Source organism: Carassius auratus, chromosome 24, assembly GCF_003368295.1.
Source record: "Carassius auratus strain Wakin chromosome 24, ASM336829v1, whole genome shotgun sequence".
In the NCBI taxonomy this organism is placed as follows: Eukaryota; Metazoa; Chordata; class Actinopteri; order Cypriniformes; family Cyprinidae; genus Carassius; species Carassius auratus.
Genome location: NC_039266.1, coordinates 9,673,806 through 9,695,288, shown reverse-complemented (window position 1 = coordinate 9,695,288; position 21,483 = coordinate 9,673,806). Strand labels below are relative to the sequence as shown.

At 35.2% G+C, this 21,483-nt stretch overlaps 1 pseudogene; it reads right to left on the bottom strand.

The window, feature by feature from the left end:
• Positions 1-1,164: 1,164 nt before the first annotated feature.
• LOC113041852 (serine/threonine-protein kinase OSR1-like) lies at positions 1,165-19,463 on the bottom strand (annotated as a pseudogene).
• Positions 19,464-21,483: the final 2,020 nt, after the last annotated feature.

The following is a 21,483-nucleotide window of genomic DNA, read 5'->3' as shown; positions in this document are numbered from 1 at the left end:
AAGTGAGAATATAAAGAAAAATATGCTGATATTGATGTTTTTGCTTTCAATTTGTATTTATTGCTTACGGTAAACTGAATGTGAATAAATATACGAGTGTCACAGCAAAGGGTCTGAATACTTAGGACCATGTGATATTTCAGTTTTTCTTTTTTAATAAATCTGCAAAAAATGTAAACAATTCTTTGTTTTTCTGTCAATATGGGGTGCTGTGTGTACATTAATGAGGACATTTTTTTTAACTTAAATGATTTTCGCAAATTGCTGCAATATAACAAAGATTGAAACATTTTACGGGGTCTGAATACTTTCCGTACCCACTGTATTTAATATAATTATATATAAAATATTAAATGTCAGCAAGGGCAAAGGGGATTAATATAATAATAATACTAGAAATCAAGTGAAACATTGCTTAAAAATAATTAAGTTGATAAGATTATTCCAGGCTGTTTTTGCACAAAGATAGTGATGGGTTTAAAAGAGATATCTTGGGTGAAATAAACAACCTCTCAAACTTCAGCAATTCAGAACAGATCTGCTGAAAACACCGGGCAGATTTATGCAACACAAGACCCCATTGTGATTCTAGGCACGCTCATTGACAAAAAGAAAAACCAACACTCACAATGTGTCTTTTGTAGCGGACACCACCTCCCATCACCTTATTTATGAAGAACACAAAGGCCATGAGTGAAACATCCCATATAAAATCAAACCAATGGCAAATTACATTATGTACATGCTTAACTGAGTTCATCCACAACACAAATACACATGAAGAGTTCAATTCCAGAGCAGGAAAAGGCCAAACACCAAAGTTTCACCAGGTACCTCAGAGACTTACAGAGAGACTTACAAAAATAAAAAGTCATAGATGATGTCAAAAAAATTAAAACCAAAATTCACAAATGGAAGCCAAATCTAAAAAAGGAGAGATATGTGTGATGCATAAATGTGCAGAAACATTAAGACAATAACTTTTAGAGCAGCAAGGGATAGTAACATTTGCAAATGTGCCAAGTTGAGAGCAAAAAATAAAAATAAAAATAAAAAAGAGAGGAAAGCAGTAAAACTGCCTTCAGGAGTGTTCAAATGACACTGAATAAATCATTTCATCTTATTCAGCTAATCTGCAGAATCTGAAATATGAGAATTTTTCTGTTTGTATTGATATTAGTCAGCGTACAATGAAGAAATCAAGCTCTTGAGTATAACAGCAGAGAAAAGTAAAATTTGTACAACAACCAGAAGTGGAAATATCAAAACCAGATCCCGTAAATGTTCATTAAGCTGGTTTAAACTGAAGTAAATAATGCAAACTGTGTAACAAAACATGATTAGTTGCTTCTCTCCAAAACAATAGAAATTACAGGTTAAAAAATAAAGCTAGAATTATAGCTAAACCTATTTGCTTCCTCTATAAACTCCATGCTTCTTTGAGTTTGACTTAATATAACATTGAAGGCATTTTTGCAGTGTTCTTTTTTAGGTTGTCAGATTGCGCAAAACTAGGAAAAACATTAAATAAAATTATTAAAAGAATATTAAGGTTATATCTGGTTTTAATGATTGCATCCTAAATCATCAACTTTATTTTAATATATTCCTACAAATTCTGCTCATTCTCATGTTCGTGCAACTCTTCCGTTGGGCTGTTTGAAATCCTATGGGCTGGCGCTATGGAATCTTTCTCTTTGGCAACAGTGGTTTCTTTAGGGCAATTGAAAGAGGAAAAAAATACATCAATGTGTCATTCGGTCGGTAGTGTTGGTTTGCTTTCACATTTGTAGGCAAGTCAGGCTTCCTGCACAGAGCCAAAGTTTAGCTAATGTTGAGCTGAGCAAATCCCAAGAGTTTGACATCATCAGGAATCTCCGAGCCCTCAACGCCAGAGGCCTGAAAAACACCACGCACGACGTGTTACTGCAAAACACCAGGGAGGACTAGATCACAGGGGCTTTAACCAAAACAGAAGTCACTCACCAGTCTAAATGTGACATTTTTATTGGAATGGGGCTCTTCGACTATCTTCTGCAAATTAGCAGCCACTGAAATGACACAAAACAGAGGTATTATAGTTAACAATTATCTTAACATATTGCACATCAATTTAACTTTCAGTAGAAATCCTTATAGGCTTATATATAGCAATTATATATAATTACTGTAATTCTTTACATATGAAGTAAAATCTGTAATATTTTGAAATATTGAATTTTAAATAACTATTTTCTATTTTATTCTTAATATATAGTTTATTTTGGTGATGCAAAACAACTTTATTATTTTTTTAATTCAGCAGCCATTACTAGAAATCTAATGTGTGATTTGGTTTTTTAGAAACATTTGCTCATCATTTATGTTGAAAATGGTTATGCTGCTCTTTTTTTTTTTTTTTACTGTGATGCTTTTATTTTAGAATCAACATTCTTCGATGAAAAGAAGTTAAACAAATAGCATTTAGTTTAAAAATAATCTTTTGTAAGATTATAAATGCCAGAATTATCCCTTTTGATCAATTTAATGCATTCTTGTTCAATAAGTCTTACCGTATTTTCCGGAATATAAGTCACACTTTTTTTCATAGTTTGGCTGGTCCTGCGACTTATAGTCAGGTGCGACTTATTTATCAAAATTAATTTGACTTGAACCAACAGAAATGAACTAAGAAACATGAACCAAGAGAAAACATTACCATCTACAGCCGCGAGAGGGCGCTCTATGCTGCTCAGTGCTCCTGTAGCCTACACTGAAAACATAGAGCGCCCTCTCGCGGCTGTAGACGGTAATGTTTTCTCTTGGTTCTAAATAAATGCGACTTATAGTCCAGTGCGACTTATACATGTTTTTTTTTTCTCATCATGACGTATTTTTGGACTGATGTGACTTATACTCAGGTGCGACGTCCGAAAAATACGGTAATTTCTTACCTATAACTAAAATCTCTAAAACTAAAACAAAAGAAAAATCTTACCTATAACTAAATCTCTCCCATCTACCAAGCCAGCCGATACCAGCTCCTGAGAAACCCCATCTGCTGTGTCTACAGAAAAAGAAAATGTGCGTGATGCATGGACTCGCTTAGACCAACTTTAAGACTTAAAGTCTGGTAAATTATAACCTCCTGCTCATTGAACTGACAAGCTTGTAGATCTTTCAGAACATAACTGATCAGCTGCACACAACATGCTAACATACTGGAGTTAGTACAGAGAGCAGAATGAGGACGTGTTCGGGCAGAAGAGCATTCTCAGGCACTACATCAGGCCATCAGAAATCTCCCCTGAAGCCAGCTAAATGCATATGACACTAAATGTTTTATTTTGGGAGTCTTGAAAATCCACAACACGGCGCTGACAAAATGCAGATGCTGGAGGGCAGAGAGCTGAGATTAAGAGGAACTGACGATAAACTGATTTCTTAAAGGAAAACACATTGGACAACAGAACTGCCCAAGTGTGTAAATCGACGGATAGAGATGTTCACCGCCTTTGACAAATGTGACAACTTTCTAAAGACTAATGAACACTTAAGGGATACTCCACCCAAAAAAGTGGCACTGATTCATCAAGCGTGGTCGTTTGGATTACACCAGAGTTCATTTCGCATGTTCTGTCAAGCGTCATCTTTGAGGGACCTGTTCACTGCCAGAATGTAATTCTTTTTCTAAAAATCTGTGTTCCAAAGACTAAAAAAAGTACTAGGACTGAGGGTGAGTACAGTATGATGACAGTATTGTAATTTTAGGGTGGAGTATTCCTTTAAGAGTGTATTGTGTGGACTTTTTATTGCTCGATTTATTGTTTACTATTAGCCACATCTTTACACTCTTACCTCTGCCAGGCATGAACTCAAATCGTATGTCATTCAGTTCCTTTTTTAAGTTTCTATAGGACAGAAGGAGAAATGTAAGTCATCTGCTGCTCGTGGCAACTATGGATCAACATCAATTAATGAATCAAAACCAAAAACCAAATACACCTTACCTTAACCTTAATACTAAACTGATGGGGGATGGTGAGGCATTGCCTCCAGAAACCGGGGCCTATGGAAGGAAGCAGAGGATCAGACTCTCTGTACAGACTGAGGTGACGTCATAATTTCATGCTTGATACAGCAGCTTTGATTGGAACAGTGTGGAATTGCTGTACCTGTGCAGGGTTCGCAGCCGGGGTCGGGGTTGTACTTGGCCCAGTGTGTTGAGGGTTGGCCGGGCCCTGGCCAGCAGCTTGAGGTAGTTCAGGCTGGAGGTGACTGCTGAAAGGCTGGAATATCTACAAATACATGCACACACACAAAAACGTTTATAAATTGCATTGTAAATACATACAAACTGTGAAATATAATCTCAAATCAATCTCTGTCAAATACAGCAGGTCTATGTATCTCATGCATGCAAGAAAAAAAGCATCATATTATAAATACACTGTAGTACATACAGCAGGAATCATAAGAATAGTTCATTAGAATGGTATTTGGAAAGATTCCTCATGGTTTACAAACCTCTGTGTTCTGGAGTCCTTCTTTTACTCTCGGTGACTGTGTGAGAGAGATAAAAGGTCAAAGGTCAAACTCAAGTCTCTTGTTATAATATATAATGGTGTGGGTTACTGTAATTCAGCTTTGGTTCTGAACACACTGTAGTGAGGAATGAAGCAGGGAGTTAAGGTCCTTCATGAGCTTTTTATTTTACACTTGTGCTATGATGTTAAGCATTCACAGTTTTAGTAAAATATCCTTCAAGAACTGAAGGACTACTGGAACTGTTTTAAAGAGATAGTTCGCCCAAAAATGAAAATTACCTCATGATTTATGCAGCCTCAAGCCGTGCTAGGTGTATATGATTTTCTTCTTTTAGACAAATACATTCAGAGTTATATTAAAATGCCCTGGCTCTTCCAAGATTTATAATGGCAGTGAATAGCTGTTGAGATTTTGAAGCCCAAAAAAGTGCAGCCATCCATCATGAAAAGTGCTCCATACAGCTTTGGGAGGGCTATAGAGGCCTTCTGAAGCGAATTGATGTTCATATACACATTGATTCCCTTCAGGAGGCCTTTATCAACCTCCCAGAGTCACATGGAACACTTTTTATGATGGATGGATGCACTTTTTTGGGCTTCAAAATCTCAATCCATATTCACTGCCATTATAAAGCTTGGAAGAGGCAGGACATTTCTTAATATAACTCTGACTGTATTCGTCTGAAAGAAGACCGAGAATGGCTTGAGGTTATCATGGGGTAATTTTCATTTTTAGGTGAACTATCCCTTTAAGATATGCAACCAAATTACACAACATCTGCCTAGAACATATTCAGTCCAATAGTATGAACTACATACATCCAATGTGTTCCGCAAGCCTTAACCAAACAGACACAATTAAACACCGCCTTCTAACCTGAGGTGTGTTCAGACTTGCAATACTACTTCAGATGTTAAAGGTCAGTAAGATGTTTTTAATCAGCAAGGATAGAAGAGATATAAAGTGATTTTAATACTGGAATACAAAGATCATAGTGACCAGAAGTGACCTTATTACATGTTAGTGCCTAAACCAAGATAAGTCTCATTATGAGGAAGCTTTTAAACAGAATCTGGATGGTTATCAGAGAGCACTGATTTGATCAGTATATCAAAGTTATAAATAAAAGCACAATACAGATGGCATCCAGGAAGCACACATTCTGTCTCTCTGTTCTTCCTAGCAAGAATAGTTTAGTTACACTTTTTTTGCTTTACCACAGTTTAGTCATTGAGATTAGAAGTATGTGGTCAAGTTTAAGGTAAGCCATGTAAGTAGGGAATTCTGTAGCACGTATAAGCTACAGGATATTGAGCAGAGGTTATCATAGTAAGCGATCTAAATGATTTTATACTGTACATGATTATTTCTTGCATAGATCTGCAGAGAAACAGATTAATCACAGACAGGTGAAGGTTCAACGTTCATCCTTCACCAACCTGAACTCTAGTATCTTTATTGTTTTAGTCTTTGAAGCGGGATAACAATATACTGTCTAAACAAATTTTCTGTCTCATTATCTAGCACTTCCAGTTCCTGCATGCCCTAATGTTGTGTTTGACGGAGTGTGCTTCCTTGTTAAGGTGGGCCATCTGTATCAGCGGGAAAACTGAACAACCCTGGGTGGGGGCAGCTCAAGAGGATGAGAGAAACGGACTTGTCGCCTTGTCGACTTGGACTGCTGCTCCTTTAGCGGCAAACACAAAACACAGTTGCCAGGGATGAGAGGTGCCATAACAGCCAACAGCATCACAAACACCACACACAAACAACCGCTGCTGGAGCTCTCAAAATGACGTGTTCAGTAGGATCTGAAATTATGCTTGTGTGTGTGTGTGTGTGTGTGTTACCCGCAAGGCAGCAACAGCAGCTTTGCCCTCCTCGCTCTCCTCATCCAGTTCATCATCGCTCCATTCCCATTCTCCATCTTCTGTTTTATGGAGTCTCCCACTGGAGCCAGGAACTCGCCGAACCTACACACAAATATATACACATACAGTACATTATACAAATATGTGTGTACACAAACACACACATATATATACATACATATACATATATATATATATATATATATATATATATATATATATATATATATATATATATATATATATATATATATATGCACATAAAGTACATACAGATAAACATATATATATATATATATATATATATATATATATATATATATATATATATATAAAAAACGTTACTTGTATGTAATTAATTAATATTTATATTTATTATAATATTTTTCTGTTCATCCATCATGCAGAATAAAAAAAATCAAAATAATCATTGAGTTAATCAAAATAAGTCAAAACAAGAAAATTTGAAAATTATTTATTTACTTTTTTTTTCAAACTGATTTGGAGTACACTTAAAATTATGTAGGATTTACTTTTAAAACAATTTAATTTATAAATTGCTAGTAAATTTCACAAAAGAAATAATAAAAATAAATCAACATTTAATTCAATGAGAAAATGTTGAAGTAGAAAGACTGCAAAAGTATTTTCTTGTAAAAAAAATAAATAAATACTTAATTTGTTTTATTACATATTTACATTTTTTTTAATATAGTTTATTCTTTAATGTTCCTGAATTTTTATGTACCAGATTTTAAACTGGCTAAAATAAATAAATATGGGAACAAGTATAAGAAGCATATAATAATACTATATAAACATCTAACAATAAAGGTCATAAAACTGGGATTAACTCAAAAAAAATTAAAACATCATAAAACAATAGAAATAATACCTAATACAATATTATACAACATTTTCCTCACCTTTCTCGCTCTCTCTGTAATTGTAGGTGCTCTCTGTAATAATTTCTCCTGCAGAAATTCATTATTCTGCCAAACAAAGCAGAACAGAAAGATTAACATTTTTCTAAATTATGGCAATAACCACAATTTCACCTCAAATTCATCTCCTACTGGGCAATGATTAAAGACTGTTGACAGGGAACTCCATTCGGCAAATAGTTAGCAGCAAAACAGACAGCAAACACCAATTATTAAAACAGTATTTTTTAGTTTTTTACCTATTTTTATTATAATTTATTTTATTATATATTTTATTTATTATACTATATTTTGAAAGATACCTTGTTATGTACTAATAGAAGTCTGACTCCTATAAAAAAAACAACTTTTTCAAACACCTGGAAAGTAGTCAGTGAGTTTGTTATATAAGGTTCTTACTGTTACATTTGAAGGACAAGCAGTTTTTATTACTAGGCTTGTTTGGGAGAGAGAACTTTCTAGCTCTATATGTGAGCAAAAATGGGTTAATATTTGTATGCCAAATTCATTTCGGTATGTAACTGTGCCAAGGTGATACAATTAAAAATTGTATCTGTGCAACATGAAATTTAAGTTTGCATTCACTGTTCTTTTCAAGCTACACCCTTGCATTTAGATTCCGATACAGTGTGAATGGATTCAGAAGACATGGACTTCTTTTTTTAAGTTGCATTGTCCTGTTTTGAGTATAATAGTAGCAATTGTAATTTTTTGTAATATAAAAACATTTAAACATAATAAACGCATACAGATTTGCAAAAAAAACAACAACAACAACAACATTAAGATGAATACATGAGTACTGAGTAACATGGACCAATCAAATAAAACAAATAAAATAAAAAGTCCTGGAAGTAAGACTCTTACCTTGGCTTTCTGGAAGAATTTATGTTTTAGGAGTTCTAATGATGTTGGCCTATAAAGCAAACACTATTGAAATACAATTGCTGTAAATTTGTTTCTTCAGGCAATATCAGCTATAACAGTCATTAAAAAAAACTAAACAAAATTGTGACAATATTTCACAATATTACCGTTTTACTGAATTGTAAAATTCTCATGCAGCTCTGATGAGCATGAGAAAGAGAGACATTAAAAAACACCGAACCCAAACTTGTGCTTTTCACACATGACCCAACGAGATCACTGCGGCTCTACTCCGCACCTTTTCTCTGGGTCCTTCTGCAAACACAACGAGATCATTTTCCTCAAGGATTTCCCATATTTCTTCAACATCTCTTTATCTGTGATTCCGGTCTCAAGGCAAGGCGGATCATTCTGCAGGGTCAACATCAACACCTGCAAACACAAACACAAACACACCCAACATGCAATAAAACATGTTTCTCAGGAGAGGGATGCATGAGTGTCTTAAAACAGCTGGGAGATTCAATAGAGTGCATATGGACTGTATCTCCTGCTCTTTCCTCACCTTCATAGGAGGGTATTTGTGGTAAGGAGCGGCGCCTGTGGCCAGCTCGATGGCTGTGATCCCAAAACTCCAGATGTCTGCTTTGAAGTCGTAACCTTTCACCTGCACACAAACAGTCACAGATTTGTTTAACACGAGAGATGCATCCATATGCCAGCAGTTACAGGCAATTTCACACCACACTGAAGTCTTTAGACTTTAAAAGGGCAAAATAAGTGCTTTAATTGTCCATGTGATTCAGTGCACATACAGTGAGATGAAAATGCTTCTATTTGGAATTTTTCCAATTTAATACCATGTGATCTCAGGACCTTTGGCCCACTGTATCTTCTTCACTGGAATCAGGATTTGTGTGCATTTGTATGACTTTAAATGAGTCCTGGTTGTTGGGTGGGAATCCTTACCTGCTCCATCACTTCTGGAGCCATCCAACATGGCGTTCCCACAAACGTCTTCCGTACTTTATTTCGAGTCATGTCACCACCAGTGGCTAAGAAGGCACTTACACCGAAATCTAAAGATTAAAAAAAATATGTACGCTGAAAATTCAGCTTTGCGTCACAGGAATAAATTACATTTATAATGCATTAAAATAGAAAACAGTTATTTTAAATTGTACAAATATTTTACAATATTACTGTCTGTAATTTATTTTTATTTAATTAAATGGGGCCTCGGTGAGCATAAGAACCGTCTTTCAAAATATTAAAAAAACTTAAATTTTAAATAAAATAAGACAAATAATTAACTGAAAAAAGCACTCTCTTCAGCCAGAAATATATCAAATTCTCTCTTTAAATATCACAGCAGTATGTGCCTTTTGCATTGTCTGGACTATAATGGGTATATTTCACTGTTAGGCAGAAAGTGCGTGCAGTTAAAGAGAAAGTTGGTACCTGCGATTTGCACTGATCCGTCCTCCCCCAGCAGGATGTTTTCCAGCTTTGAGATCCCTGCGGACAAACACAGGGAGTCTGTCTTTAGACACACAAACAGCTGTGCAAGAATACAGATGTAGATCACTCAAAACGGCGTCTGTACTGACAATGTAACCCAAAAAAGTGTTTAATTAATGCACCACTAATGCAACTAAAAGAACAGGAGTAACATTTTTACACCTTATTTTTCCTTATCACTAGACAAAAACATTTTCATGTGACAGTAGCATGAATATGATAAATGAAGCATACTAAAGAGCTACTGACGGAGGATTCAATCAGAACGAAGTCATGTTTTATTATACTATAGGCATACAGCTTTGTGTATAGAAAGTGTACTAAAATGAAATTATTTTCAATTGCAATAAAAAAATATTCAAAATTCACCAGAAATGGTGTGCATTATTCTATATTAACTTAAAAGCGATATCACCCTCTCAATAATGTATTCAGAACCGTGGTGTGAAATTATATTAAAGAGTACAGACGCCGCTGGAACCAATAAGAATATATTCAACATGATTAAATTCAGCTCACATTAATAGGCAGTTCACTTTAATATATTATTTGCATCATTTATTAAATTAATTACAAGACAAATCCTGTGACTAGAGCCTTCTACAATTTAAGAGTAATTCTTCATGCATTATATTTGACAGTCCAGCTGGGGGCAGCAGAGATTTGAAGTATATTGAAGCCGCTGACCGACAGTAAAGTACATTCACTTTTGAACATAATGAGAAGACTTTGCTTCTTTTATCATAACAGTCACATTCTCTTGCCATGACGCAATCCAATTATGTGCTTTAGGGGTGCAAAACCATAATTGCAACCCTTTTGCAATATAAAGACACACACACACACACACACACACACACACAGACCAACATATTCTGAGAGGCACCAGTTATTGACTCCTGCTGGGCAAATCAAAACACACTAACACATGTCCACTCCAAACTCAAGCGTGTTTGGAGGCGTTCCTGAAGTGTAGCAGATGTTTGGAGACGATTAGAGTGGTTGGTAACACTCCTGCTGTCCGTGAGCATGACTGATAATTGCTTGCATATTTTTTTTATATGGAGTACGGAGAGGAGAGAACACACCTGATTTGAAAAACTAGATATAAATATAAATAAAAAAAAAGATGCAGAGGGATGCACATGTGATTGATCTGTGTGTGAACACAGAACAAAGAAGACTTCATATTCATATAGACTTTTATGTCGCAGAGGTTGAACAGATTGTTAGATGAAACCGCCTTCGTTTATTTTCAAATTGTGTATGTAAATGTGTATGTGTATATATATACATATATGTACATATATACATACATGCTCATCAATGCTGAAATTTTTTGAACAAAAATACAGGAAAAACATTTATACCGTGAAATATTATTATGGTATAAAATAAATGTTTTTCTATTTTAATATACATTCAAATCTAATTTAATCCTGTGATCAAAGCTGAATTTTCAGCATCATTACTTCAGTCTTCAGTGACACATGATCCTTCAGAAATCATGCTAATAGACTGATTTATTATGAGTGCTGGAAACTGTTGTGCTGCTTAATATTTGTTTTTTTTTGGAATCAGTGAAGCTTTTTTTTTTTTTTTGATTCTTTGATGAATAAAAAGTTAAAAAGATGAAATGTTCCTGAATTAGGCCCAGAGAGGGCTTCTGTTACCGAGTCAATGTTCCTGACCAGAGTCCGGTGCAGGCTACAGCCTTTGTCCAGAATCCAGTACAGGTCCTAGCCTTTGACCACCATCCAAAGCTCGCCCGGGGTCTTCCGCATGGCCTCCTGAAGGGTCAGCGCCACCATAACCTCCCAAACGGCCAGACCCTATTCACCTGTCAGTTACCTGCCACAGCTCCTGGACGCCCACCCTCACAGCCTGGTTAGTCTCTTTTTGGCATGAGGGGATGTCCTGTCACAACTTCACCACCCAAGTCACCAGCTCAATCACCAGCCAGTCACCAGCTCAGTCACCCTACCACATTAAGGACTCAATTTTGCAGCATTAAATCCCAAGAATTGATTAGTCTAGCCTGTTTTCAATTAATGGAACATTGAAGGGCACCTTCCATCCAATAAATAGCAATAAGCATTGTACGTTGGCACTTTTAATATGTAACAAAGTCTCTGATTTCAAAATATGTCCATTGTATTGCAGTATTTAAACAATAAAATCCCGTTTTGGCGCTTTTGAATGTGAAGTGACAGACCGCTGTAGCGCCTCAGTTCAACAGATGCAGCAGTGCATAGAGTTCATCTCTTCAACATTAATACCAGTTTCAGCACAAAATAAACATGATTAAACAACCAAAGGTAAGTTAAAGAAAGAGTACAACTTCTATCTCGCGTAATCGCTCAATCAGTGTTTCAGCCATGCAAATATTTCAATATAGCGGCTTGTAAACAATGTCAAGTTACACCACATTTACCTCAGAAAACACCTATTAAACTCATTAGTCAGATAGTCAGAAAAATAAACTGTAGAGTTTAGAACTGTAGAAAGTTGCTAAATATATGCACCATATAACACATTCATTATAATTTTTACTGTTCTTCGATGTTGAATTTATGTTTGAATAAATCCATCAAGGTTTTATGACATTTAATTGTTTATATATATATATATATATATATATATATATATATATATATATATATATATATATATATATATAAACAAATTGTGAAATTTTGGTTATTACCATAATTTAGAAAAATATTAATCTTTCTGTTCTGCTTTGTTTGGCAGAATGATGCATTTCTGCAGGAGAAATTAGTACAGAGAGCACCTACAAAAAAAGTATAAATATTGTTATGTAATTGTAACTTTTTTTATTAAAAAAACTTAAGAGTAATTTTAGCAGTTGTACATCAAATCACTCAATTTTAACCTTCAATATTGTAGTAATGTAGTATCAACTGACTGTCATGCATAATTTACAGCATTAGTTGAGGTTTTTTTTCTTGAGTGAATTTGGCATGTACTGCTTCTGATGTGTATCCAAAATAATCTATATTGAATGAGTTTGTGAATGAGTGAAAATTTGTGAATCGTGAAATTTGTCTCAAAACCCAGCCCTAGTATGTGTGTGTGTGTGTGTGTGTGTATGTGTGTATTTATATATATATATATATATATATATATATATATATATATATTTAATTAGGGCTGTCATCGTTAACACGTTAATGGATGCAATTAATTTTACAAGCATTAACGCGTTAAAATAATTTATCACAGTTATCTCAAAATTACTGAAGCACAATTTCTATTATAACCCTTTAACACAATTTTGCTTCTCTGCTTGCAAAGATAATTTTAAGCCACTAAACTCTGGGAAAGTTTACAGTCCAATGATCCAGGAAGCAAATGCGTTCAAACAATCCGTCCAAAACAGTGCGAATATAAAAAAACCAGGCAGATTACATTAGAGATGGCAGAGCTCTATCATAGTGATTGTCTCTGAAGAGTGTGAGCTGTACAGACTGAACGGATTGTCAACATCCCACCGATGTATGGCCAAATGAGACGCAAATACTTTTCTCAACTGGATAACCAGTCTCACTAGTAAAGTTTTGATGGATAAAGACTGCAATCAAGGTAAATACATACAGTAAGCATGCATGAATCGGTTATATCTAATAATGCAAGTGCTCTTGACGCACTGATCACACATTGTATTTATACACAGACATTTCCGTACATTCACATTGTTTCCACACACATTCATGATAATGAATGGATCTGTCTACAGCATTAGCTATATGCAGTCAGCAGGTGGTTATTTTAGGCTTTTTTTTGTTTTTTTTGGCATCTCCAAGTGGTGCTTTTCGGTATCACAACTTGACTTTTCAATTGACTTTTAATGACACTCCACAGATCCTACCCTAATCAGGTATTCAAAAACTTTCCAGAATGCAACTCCACCACCATATCAAACCCAGAGGGAACTAGGCAATCTGAAGAATCTCCGAACAAAAGCGTAACGGTTTCCTGAGATCTTAGCGATACAGATCACATACAGCACGAGCAATGATGTCACCCTCTGTGGGAGCCATGACGGCACGTTCTGGTTTCCCCAGCTGACACCCATAACAAAGAGAGTCTCAATGTGAAGACAGACCCAAAGAGTCCATTTGAGTCCAATCACACCAGAGCAGAGCATTGACAAACAGACTGTTCTTAAACTGGGGCCAGGGTGAAAGAGAGTTATTTTTATGCCCATCTGCTGGACTTAACAGGATGGTTAGTATGATAAAGAATTTTGCTGCTTCACTCCTTTTTGAAAACTGACTTCATGCCAGTGTCTAACTGCATCCTCGAGCGATGTGGAGGATAACGTGTGACTACCTCCTTGCTGCACATGCAACAAAAGCCTCTTCACTTTTCTCTCATTGGATTCAGATTACAGGCCTGACACATGCTTAAAGTCTAAAGACTTTTGTGGCTAAACCTACCCACCCATACCTACCCTTACCCTAAAGTTACCCTTAAAACAATGCTAATACATTTTTACTAGCACAATCTGATAGGTAGCATGTTTCATAAGTACACCGACACTCCATATATACACAGAGTACACAGTTTGCACAGGAAATTGTTCTATATTAAAAGAAACATATACCTATACATAAACAAAAATATAAACATTAACGTGTGTATACATATATATATATATATATATATATATATATATATATATATATACATACACACACACACACACACACATACATATATATATATATATATAATTTTTTTTTTTATGGTGAACACAGCAGGCAAAGCACACTTAAATGAATAAGTTAGTGAAATAATATTTTTCAGACATTTTTGAGACATATATTTTTTACTTTACAAATAAACGCAGCCTTTCTGAGCAGAAGAGACTTAGTTTCAAACATTAGAAAATATTAGGTCCCACTGAACACTGTGTGTGAACGCTATAATAAATGTATTAATAGAGCTGTTGTAATTATTAATTATCTTATTATATTTTATTTTAGTGAACAACAGTGAAATTACAATAACAACATTTATTAATGATGATGGAGTGCTTGCTTTCTCTCAGCTTTTATTTTGGCAGAAAACCTCAATACTTCTTTTTGTTGACAAGAGCAGATTTATAAATGATTCTCATAATGAATTTGGGAAGACGTTTGTTGCAAATATCACATTGTCAAATTTGTTTGTGTAGTAGATAATTCTTTCTCATACAGTTTTAAATGGTTCCATACTGCCGTCATCTTTGCTGCTATTTGCTTTTTGCTTAAACTTACGGTGCATCTCTAAACCTCAACATTGGACAAAAATCAGGCTACATGATAAAACTCAGTCCATCTTCCAAAAACTGTGTCTGAAAGAAATAGCAAGTACCTTTTTTTCAGACATCTCAAAATAACACTCAAAAGCTTCTAATAAGTCAAAAATTACCTCCCGTCAAACTGGCGGCGCAGCAGAAGCAAAAAGACAAGGTCTCCTTCATTGAGATTCAGAGTCAAGCTTGCAAGTCATGGGTACTTAACCAGACTAAAAGCCTGTGAATTATTTACACTGTCTGCTTTAACAGGCCTGTGCATTTGTAGAGGCAACAAGGGATATGAAAAAAGCAATTAATATAAAAAGGGAGAGACAGATGATTTAAATTAACCATCAGTGAGTCATCACCGCTAAGACAGTATTGACGTCTGAAGATGAATATCTCTGATAAACTAGCAAAGGAATCTTTGATGAGCTTAGTAAAAGACTGCCAATGAAACGGCTGTATATGCTCAGCCTGCATCAACTGAGATTTGTATGATTTCAAGATTTAGTGATAAAAGACTGAAGGGTACGAATTAGACTGGGACGGCTCCCTCCAGTTTTTTCCGTGGATTTCCATTTGGAAACTTAAGCAGATGTTGATTCTGAACAGAATTCATTAATTCCATCATTCATCGCCTAAGATTAAGCTGATTAAATGGAGTCTCAGTCCACAGGCATCCGACAAACCTCCTTTGTGTTGAAAACCGGTCCAGTCTTGTTTTTTCTGTAGCACGCTAAAGATATATTTTTATACTGTACAACACCAAGTCTGTAGAGCACCATAAATTATAATAAAAGTGGTCCATATAAACTTGTGCTCTACATTACAAAACTTCTGGATCATATGGTGTTATTTGCACGAAAAACAGGCCAAAAGTCTATCCCAAATATTTGGACTAATTAAGAACCAGATTTATAATAGTGGGTTCATCTTTGTCGAGTCAAAGTCGAGTCCAAGACCTTAACCAGTCGAGTTTGAATGGGAGATGTTTTTTATGTCTTGATATTTTAATTTTATGTTGTTAGTTTTTTGATTCAACTGTCCAAAATGTCTGTGTCAAGTTCGAGTTCATATCTAACCGAACGTACATATCCATCCAAGTTTATTCATAATAAGTCCAAGAGTCCAAATTCCTCCGCTCTGCCAGAATGGTCCAATTTATAAATAAATCATTCTTTCAAGCCAGTTCTTTTCAACAAATAAGTTGATTTGGTTCACAAATTGGACTGAATGTTTCATTCATTCATTTTTAGTTATTTTGTCATCGCTGGAGTTTCAAAGATGTGGTCACTATTAAAAAAGCAAGCTGTGTGAATCTTCTTCTAAATTCTCCTTTTGTGTTGAACAGAATACAGCAACAGCATATGGTTTAGAACATCAAGCGGATAATGACAAATGACATTTTTAAGTCAAGTGTTCCAAAACTTTTCCAAAAGTGTATTACCTGTGGATCTGTCCATTTTTGTGAAGGTACTCAAGACCCTGAAGGACCTCTTTCAGCACAGTAGCTATACTGGGTTCATCCAGTACACCGTTCTTGTGTTCCCCTTTTGAAATGATGTGCTTTATAACGTCCAACACAGAGCCTGCAACAAAGACACACAGAGAGATGTAAGTAGACAACGTTATACCCTCAGTAAGTGCAAACACTAGAAGAGCATCTGTGAAGGTCACGTGCTACATTCTAGGGCGTTCTGTAGCTGTAAGTTTTTTCAAGAAGGTAAGACACAAATTTCATGATCTACAAAAATTGGCTCTGACTGCTTCCCAAGAATGTTTGTTGTCTTTAAAAACATTTTTTTTGTGTTGTTTATATATATACACACACACACACACACACACACACACGTTAATTTTATTATTTGACAATATTATTTTAACCCTAAGGAACAGAAATTTGGACACCAAAGAAACATACAGTTGGAAAACAATCTGTTGATCTTTATTTTTCCCATGACATTTAATTAAGGCATATTCAAGAGTCCATAAGGAAAATGTTCCATCAGCAACTTTATTAACCAGTTAGACAGATTTTATTTTAGCTTGGAAAATGGCCAAAACCTCCCGCAAACTGAAAAAAAATGCTCCTGAAGGAGGTAAACAGCAAAAACCAAAAACTGCTGGTCTTGTCTCCATTTTTCAGAGAACGCTGTGAAAAGCCTGATTTCAGACATTGGTAAGACAAAGATAGTCTGTCTATTCATGCAACCGCTCTAGAGTTGTAATTAGTGGCCGACGGATATTGGTTTTTTTGACAGCCGATGCCAATATCTTGGAATGCAGGGGGGCGATAGCCGAAATAAAGTCAATATAATTTTAAAAAAAATGTAATACATTTTTAAGAAATTTGAAATCATTTGACAGTGGATTAAAAAACAAATCTGTAAAATAAAAATAATTATACTTCAGATGACAAAGTATTTTGTATAAATTATATTTAATAAAATATAATTTGGAAGTATACACTGTAACCAGCAGGGCACTCAGTATTCTGGGAAGTTAGTGTGCATTTGAAATCATATTTTTCTAATAAAACCAGGGTAGCACTCATTTTACATACAGCACACAGTGAAAATGACATGAATATAACAGTGGGCAAATTCATCAGGCACAGCATAATTAGAAATCACGAGTTTGAAGTTTAAAGCATTCAATTGGCATGGACCGACTGTCACACAGAGAACATGTGTGGATAAAAATGCACACTTCACAAAATTTCACAGCTGGATTCGACTAAGTTTGCAAAGGTTTGAGAAATTAAATTGCTATTACTAATAATATAAAAGCAATCTTTATAATACTATTTGTATTGTATTGTAATCTGATTATTAGTCAGACTTCTATTCATTTTAGACAGAACTGTTAACGCTGACAGTGAACAAGAGGGAAAATGTGAGCACTGTGAGCTCAGGCGCTGCCTTTCCCAGCACAAAGAAAAATGAATATTAAAAATATTAAGCAGCACAATTATATTTAACATTGATAATCATAATGCAAAATGTTTCTTGAGCACCCAATTAGCATACTAGATCGATTTCTGAAGGATCAACATTGAAGTCTGAAGTAATGATGCTAAAAATTTAGCTTTGCTGTCACAAGATTAAACTACACTTTATGACATTAAAATAGAAAACAGTTATTTTTAATTGTAACAATATATAAAGCTCATTCTACTTCCATGGATTAAAAAGGGCACCAATGACCTCCAAGTGGCCTGAAGGCTGTTTCATAAAAAACTCAAATAAGTGAGCATCCGGATGAAAGACAAACAAGACAGCGAAAGCGCGTGTGTGTGGTCATGTGTATGGCATGAATCCAGCGCACTGCTGACTGAGCCAACAAAACATCAGATTTCAGTGACACCTACAGCAGCCTAATTCTTAGAGAAAGCCAGAGGGCGAGAGAGAGAGAGCTTGGGAAATTATGCTACATTAGTTTACAACCCTGTGTGGGGCTGATTGGTGGGGCTGTTGAGTCAAACCAGCAAACATGCTTCGTGTCGGGACAGGAGGGATAAAAATGTACTAAGTTCCTACAACTCCTCTCAATATCTCTAGCTCTAGAGTTAATATTAACATAAGCACACAGTTTACCCAAAATATACAAATCCTTTCATTATTAACTCATCCTCATGTTGTTACAAACCACATGACTTTCTTCTGTGGAAAACAAAGGGGGCTACTTAGCAGAATGTTCACGTTGCTCTTTTCCATACAATGAAAGTGAATGATGACCTTGTGTTGTTATGCTACGAAAAGCACAATAAAAGCTCTCTGAAAATACGATTTGACAGCTATATTTTCATATAATAACTTTGAAATATAGTGCACAATTTTGGTGAGTCCCTTTTTAGGTCACTTCTAATTGTATGGAAAACAGCAACTTGAGCATCTTGTTGGAGAAAATCATGAAATCATATAGGTTAATAGGAATAAGAGGACCAAAAAAATCCCCAGAAAATGGCTTTTTTTTTGAATGAGCTAATACTTTAACTTTGAATTTAACTTTTGCGACTCATCAACAAAACTCGCCCCGTGTTGGATCCCAAGAATGTTGCTCGTCCCTGAATGCCTCAATCATTTGAAGCCCCATGCTGAGGTATGATTGAGATGTGGCCATAAAAGCTTCTATTTCATTAAATACCACACAGATCAATTTGTGTCTTGTTCACATGAGCCAAACCTTCTTTCCAAATGCTTCTTTTCAAACGCAAGTAACGTGATGATGTGCCACAAAAACATTCTTAATATTTTCTTCTTTGATGAAAACTATCACCAGGAAATCTCCCAAATGCCCAGTCTGTAATTCCAATTATGCTTCCACAACAGGAAAAGAAAATGACTCTTTGTTCAACAGTTGTCAGACTATCAGACACTGCTGGCTTCCTAAGGATCCTGCATTGGCGTGGGTGGAACATGCCATGTCGTGCCCACTGGGCGAAAGGGCACAAAGCCATATGGGGCCGATGGTGACGGAAAGATTACTCCAAGAAAATAAGGGTGGAGGAGCAGAGGGAATAAAGGAAAGATAGGAAGCATCTGTTGGCTCTCAGTAGGCTGTGACTGCAGGCACAATGCCATATTTCAAAACATCATGCTTAAAATCCACAAGACGGCCAAAGCTTTAGCTTAAAAGATTACTGCACCAAAAATGAAGTTGGCTTAAGCTTTTATTATTTAAAATTCTACAGTGATTTTTTTAAATGTATACAAATGGCATTTGCTTTGTAGAAAGACCCATTTACATCCAGTACAGAACAGGGGTAACAGACAACAAATGCTGTTGAGAGGACGGAGAGGACAGCCTCTTCTGTGATTTGAGTTAATGAATGTATTGATCGTATTCCTATCTCACATACCTTTGTACCCAACAAACATGGCAGGCATGAGAAGCTCGCTTTCTTTTTTCCAGCCTTCCTGTAAATGAAAATTCAATTCCGGCCTTCCTGTAAAATTCAATTTAAGGCACTTTATCTTCCCGGTACAGGAAAGCATAGAGTAGACAAGAAAGGGGAGGAAATGTCAAAGTATAATTTTGCCTAAAAAAACATAAAATTTTCGTAGTAAACCAATTTTTTAGATCATTTGTTTTGTAGTTCTTTCCTAAAAACACTTCTTGTGCTGACACTATGCAATGCCACGAGCAGCTTCATGCAAAATCACATTCTTATTTACATCATGACTTCCAACAGCTGTCAATGGGAATATCCCACACATCACTCTCAAGATGGGACGGTTAAATCCACAGAAGTCACATTTCAAGGACAGCTTCAGGCCACCACCCAACAGATGGCTCTGAGCAGTATGTCCTTTTTAACTGTTCACTGAAGGGGACGGACACATTTTTATCTTCATAATCAAAGGGACAGATCATCGAAAAAGAACATTGGAAGAACTTACTCATCCTCATGACTTTGTTTATTTTTGTGCAAAACACAAGAGGAAGCTATTTTAAGTCATGTTTTATACCTATTTTAAATTCATACAATGGAAATCAATGGAAGTCAAACAAGCATTGAATTTCATTGAATCAATAATAATAACAATAATACAAAAATACATTTTAGCAAGGTACATTTAAGACTTTTAAAGCCTTTTATAAGACCAAGTAAAGAAAATGTAAGGAATAAATCAAAAGGAAAAAAATTCAATATGGTAGCTTCCAGTAACTTCCAGTTCCAACAAATGTCCATTATGTCCATTTTAATTCCATTTTAATTCATTTTATAAAATAAAACAAAAAGGTTTAAATACCCCCAGGAAACAACTTTTACTGTAACCGCAAAAAAAAAAAAAAAAAAAGTGTTCTACTTCAAAAGCATGCACTTACTTTAAGAAAAATTACATAAAATGCAGATTTATCGAAATTTATCAAAATTAAATGAATTTATGAATAAACGTGACCAAATATTATATATGCTAATGTACTAGGAAAAAACAACTTTAATAGAAAACAAGTTCACACCCACTGACAGATTTTTTTTTTAAGTTTTAAGCATAATTAACTTAATCTTGTTCAGTTTCATCAGAAAGACTTCATTTGTTTCAATCTAGTGGTCGACCGTAAGTGTTTTTCAAGGCCGATGACGATACCGATTATAATAAATCAAGTAGACCGATAACCGATATTTTGAACCGATATATATGTATATATGTATGAATGAAAATTAATGTCAAAACTAACAATAACAAGGACAAAAACTGCCTTCCCTGGTGATGGTTGAGTGTATTACTCCCACAGTAAACACTTTATTTTAAAGAGTTAAAACTCTTTATTATTTCGGCAAATAAGAAATACTATTGTTGTAGTAGTCAGGGGTTAACCCTCTGCAGTGGATTTCACGCGTTATACGCGTTACGAGACATTTTCTCCTGATAACCCTGAAAATAAATTACACTTTTAGTTTTGATCGTACAGATAAGAGCAATACATCTACTACATA